This window comes from Dendrobium catenatum, unplaced genomic scaffold (genome assembly GCF_001605985.2).
Source record: "Dendrobium catenatum unplaced genomic scaffold, ASM160598v2 fragScaff_scaffold_1220, whole genome shotgun sequence".
Taxonomy (NCBI): Eukaryota; Viridiplantae; Streptophyta; class Magnoliopsida; order Asparagales; family Orchidaceae; genus Dendrobium; species Dendrobium catenatum.
Window position 1 is genome coordinate 12,652,394 of NW_021319682.1, and position 5,474 is coordinate 12,657,867.

Consider the following 5,474-nt stretch of genomic DNA (forward strand, 5'->3'; position numbering starts at 1 on the left):
AAAAAAACTCGATGCATAAGTATCGAGGCGTTTTTTACTGGAATTGCGCAAAGGCGGGCCTCAAGGCGAGCCTCATATTGCGCAATTTTTAAACCATGCTTCTGAGTTGATTTTGGATTTTCGGGTTGACCTGAAGCCGTCCTGAATTTACAATCGGGTCAGGATTTGAAACTCGAATCCGATATGTTTTTCAAATGAGTTGACCCAAAACTAAAATTTTCGGTCAGGTTTGGGTTGGATTTTCGGGTCGTATCCAATATTGACACCCCTAACAATTAAGCTTTTGACTTCAAATTTCTTCATAATCAATACAAAATTTACCAATGTAATCATTTTTTTATTGTGTTTTGAAACACTATTAGTTCATAATCACATTTAGTACTTATCATTATTTCATCTTATAAATGTTTAAAGTATATGCTTAACACATTTCTCCTTCAATGCTCACCAAATCAATCCTTGTGGCACCTTATCAAATATTTTTAAATGTCAATGAAGTTGATATAGATGTCCTTTCGTGCTCCTTTTTTTTAGCACAAAAGTGGCCAATGTTGATCCTCTGTGCTTACAATCAAATTGATTCTCGTATATTATTATGATCTGTAAAACTTATTTGTGAATGCATTTTTTCATAATCTTATTATATGACATAAATTTAAATTTCCTATATTTATCATAGTCATATGCATTTCTTATTCTTAAATGCTAATATCATGCCACTTCTATCATTAATTTTTTTTTTTAGTTTTATAAAGCCCTTTAAAAGATTTGTTAGCCAATTACTCCAGTATCTCCTTCAACTCCTATGGATTTCAGATATGTTCTCATTTGTATCTAATGCTTTTTACTTTGTTCAATTTCTTTAGACTTTCAATTTTTTCACTTCTTTGGAGCAATTTATATGAAATTTCATAATTTCGCTTATTTTATACTTTGAAATATTTATTCTTTAAGTCGCTTATTTAATACTTGAATGTCATTTCTTTTCATATATTTGAATGTCATTTCTTTTCATGATAACTTCCCTTTAGATGCATTCATCTTAACTCTTAATACTTTTAAATTAATCTTTAATTTTACATATATCATTTTTTTCCTTGGTATTTACTATCATCATCAACAATAACAACCTTCTATCAAATTTTTTGGGTCCGCTTTATGAATTTTTACTCTTCATTTGCTCATCTCTTATGAAGCATTTTTTACCTTTTGTTGTACGTGTTTAAACTGCTTAAGTCTATTTTCTATTGCCTTATCTTCAATAGATGCTACTCATTCCCTTAATATGATCATTCCTCAGTTTATATATTATGATTTTATCACAACCCAAACATCTATTTTTTCATTCTGAATTCTAACACACTTAAGTTGGCTATCATAGACTTCTATACTCCCCAATTGAAATCCAGACAACCTACATAGCATAATTATAATTTTATAAATTAATTTTAAACTTCTATGTTTTCTTTTATCACATTATACAACTTAAGCATTTTTACATGTCAGTTGTCCAACTTTAATTTTGAAAGATATATCCTGATCCATATTCTCATGCATTATTATTATTATTATAGTTCTAAGATTTTTTTTAACATAGCACACTTAGATACAATTTTATCTTTTAGTAGTATTGAATGATAACTATTAATTTTATACCCATTAAAATTATATATCATCTATTTGGTTTTTTTTTATTAATACTAAGCCTTTTATCTTCTAAATATTTTCTCTATTCAACTTTTTTTATTTATTTCAATAGAAATATCACTGATTAGATGTACTTCATCCACTGAATGTTAATATTAAACATTTCACTTTGAATGTCTTTTATAAACATATTTATTACTAATAAAAATGTATACATAATATTTTTATAAACATTTTTATAATTAATAAAATGTGAATCTGGTATAATTAGAAATTCTTTGGCAACTCCCTAATATTTTTATAATAGTTAATTCAACATTCCTTTGACACACCAAAGAAATTCTGGTGCTCAATCATAGGACTTTTTAAAATTAATACACATCATATGATGTTCCTTAAATTTTTTTATTTTAATCTTTGCATAAAAAATTTATGAGTTGATATTCCTTGCATGATTTTTTTTTTTGCATAAAAAATTTAGGAGTTGATAGTCCTTTGCTTAAAATTTTTTATCTTTGCCATTCTCTTATCTTTTAAAATTCCACTGACAATGCTGTTGATGTAACCACTGTTAGATCACTCCCAAAGCTCATTAGTTTTCTTATTGGCATTGAAAGCTTTAACTTTATGTATATTTTTAGACCTAATTTAACTCACTTTTTTGAGATTGATATATCTCCTATTTTTGTTCATTATGCTCTTTCAACTGATTTCTTTCATAAAACTCTAATTTAATGATTTAAAAAAAAAGTATTTCCATTTTATTTTTAATTAGGATCTTACTATAATTATAATGTTTTTAATCTAATCAAAAGTTTTAGATATCTTTTTTCACATCTCAGCTATTTTGTATATATTCTATCAAGCAAACAATATTAACCTAATCTTGTTATATTTATGATATTTAATACCTTGCAAACAAGCAATATCAAAATTTCTGTTATGAGTCTAATAGGGACAAGGACTCAAGGAGGAAACAATTCTTCATGGTGAGGATGCTTCGAAGTTGGCTAGCGTCGAAACCATACCTGCATTTGGCATTAGTGATGATGGTTAGTTAATTGCTATTTGGATTAGTTTTGTATTCTCTAAATACTCTCAATTAGGGAAGATGATGATATGTAATAAATAGATCAAGTTTCCCTCCTCTCTTGTTAGTTATTATTTTTTCCCATAAAATTCTGGAGTTTGAGTGACTCAAAATGCTTGGATTGGATTTATGATTCTATCATTGATATTCTTGTTGAGAAATATTGCTGGGTGATCCTCCCTTTGCCTTCATTTTGTCTCTTTCTAGATCCAACCCTTTTGCGTCTTACAAATCGTTGTATTCCTCACCTGCTGAATTTGCCTCTACTTAATGCACCTTTTAGATCCATTGCCTTCCAAATCCAACATCGTCCCAATCCAGCCCAAATCTATTGAGACTCACCATAGGTACCAATTTCCGGTGAAGTTATTCTTTGCATTTCATCGAGTTCTACTTCCCCGTTGCCGACTTTGTTTGATCCCATTCGCTGAGGCCCAAGAAATTGTATTTTTTCTCCACTTGATTTAACTATTTTTCTACCATTCATCTGCCCCTTGTTGCTATATCCATCCTCAAGATCCGCCCCTTCATCGGATCTTTTATAACCTTGTACAAGGAGCAATTGAGGCTATGTATCTAATTGATTTCTCCCATTTTTTGCCACCTATATATCTACTAGCTGCTTGCATCTTGTCGAAACTTCAGCTCTCAGATTTTCTAAGTCTCCTTTGATACCCAACATTAACACTCACCTTTTTCAACCCCTGTGTAGCACACCTCAAGTTGTTGAGACCCAAGAAGTATTCACTTCTCTTCCTTCTGACAATGTCACGATTCTTTAGGGGAGAATAATTTTTCTCCCACTCTAAGTTCTATGATTATGTTAAGTGTTGTAGAGATGAGGATGCTCAGGTGGATGAGTTGCTTTACCCTTAGAGATAGGATACGGAATGAGCATATACGTAAAAAGGTTGGAGTAGCTCCAGTGGAAGATAAGATTAGAGAGAGTCGCCTTAGATGGTTTGGTCACATTAAATAGAGCCCTTCAGATGACCAGGTTAGAACAGTTGAGGTATTAGATTTGTCTTATGTTAAGAAAGGTAGAGATAGACCTAAAAAAACTTGGTTAGAAAATATTAGAAATTATCTTTCTTTATTAGATTTAAATGAGAATTTGACTTTTAACATAACACAATGGCGAAAAAAGATTCATGTAGCCGACCCCACGTAGTGGGACAAAAGCTTGATGTTGTGGTTGTTGTTGTTGTTGTATATGTTCTATGATTATAATTGCATTCGTGCAATGGATGGTCTGACATTTTGCTCATAACAACCAGCCATATTCTTGGACTTCTGCCAAGCAATATTCTAAAATGGTTTGGCCATTCTCTTGAGATCAAAGAATTTGCTTTTGGAGATCAACTTTTGATATTATGGACCACAACATCGCCAATGATGGCTAATTATGTCAATGAAAAATTAACTATCGCAGGTCCATTTGCTGAAGAGGCTATAAAAGAGTTGAATGTGCAAACAGTTAATAGCACTATAGCCTGCTAATAACATTGATGCTATAAAGAATGCTGTCTTTCATGACTTGAATAAAGACTTTTTTTTTTAATTTCCTTCTGACATTTTGTTCACTTGATATTTTCTTGCCGCCTTCATTATTATAAATTCAACTAGTATTCATTTTTATCACTTTTTTTTTATATAAAAGACATTTTTACCTTAATAATTTATTTTATCTCACTCTTAGCTAATTTGTTCTAATAGTTCATTCATTTCTTAAGAAATAAAAAAAAAAACGTCTTTCCTCGCTGCTTTAGCTGATGTACGAGAAATTATTAGGTGCGTACACCGGACAGAGAGAATCATCCGGATTTCTGTCTGCTGCACCAAATAATTTGCCGCTGATGTACACGTTAGAAAGTTGAGTTCCTTTTTGACAAATTTTCATGCTTTGCTGAAGATAATCTCATTCGACTTTCAGGTTACAAGGATTATGAATATGAGAAGGAAGAGCTATTCATTCATGTATGAAGGGAAAGAAGAGAAATCTCGGAATACCAGGTGATGAACATTTTTACCACTGAAAGAAAATACAGTTACTGACATTGCTGTGGCTGCTGTATGGTATCTTGTGAGCCAAAGAGAGAACTTGGATGCTTCGTTGAAGCCTTCTTGAGGCTCCCCCCACCTGGACTTGCTGCCAGTAAGGTTGTGTGATCTCAAGTGAATACACTCTACATGTTTTGCATCGTAAAATTCAGTTTTTATTTATTTTAATTGGTGAAGCGCAATCCATTTTTAATTCCAGTTCATCCTGCAACAGCTTAATTTTGCATGTAGTTCAGTTTACCAGGCAATACCAAGTAGTGGGAATGGCTGTGCGACTATTTCTGGATGCCTGAAAGGGTGTTTTTATTAGGTTTTTTAGGGGCTATGGGTTGGTAATGGCTTATGCTCAGCTATCCAAACTTAATTTTGACAAGCGAAAGCTTTTTTTTTTTTAGGTTTGGAAACATGAAACTTTAAAGCTTATCGTAGTATCAAAAGCAGACGTGCAAAAACATGGCCAGAGGCAAACATCTTAATATTTTATGAAACTTAATGAGCCGTTTGTTTCTCATTGATGCCTCAAATAACTCAGTCATTTGAACTCATAAAAAATGGTGCACTAAGAGGACCCTTTCTATTGGACTTTTGCAATAGAAAGTTTATGGTTTTGATGAAAAGAACTCAGATCTAAGGCTTTCATCTGAGACCAGTTTTTTATTGTTTTTCTAAATTAGCT

The 5,474-nt window shown here is 31.6% G+C and overlaps 1 protein-coding gene across 1 annotated transcript in view; it reads left to right on the forward strand.

Annotated features, from left to right (window-relative positions):
- LOC110110100 (F-box protein At4g18380) overlaps positions 1-5,001 on the forward strand; it is a 10,278-nt gene extending 5,277 nt beyond the window's left edge. Inside the window, exon 2 of the mRNA XM_020841413.2 lies at positions 4,671-5,001. The gene's annotated coding sequence lies outside the window, so the exon portion shown is untranslated. The remainder of the gene's footprint in view (positions 1-4,670) is intronic.
- Positions 5,002-5,474: the final 473 nt, after the last annotated feature.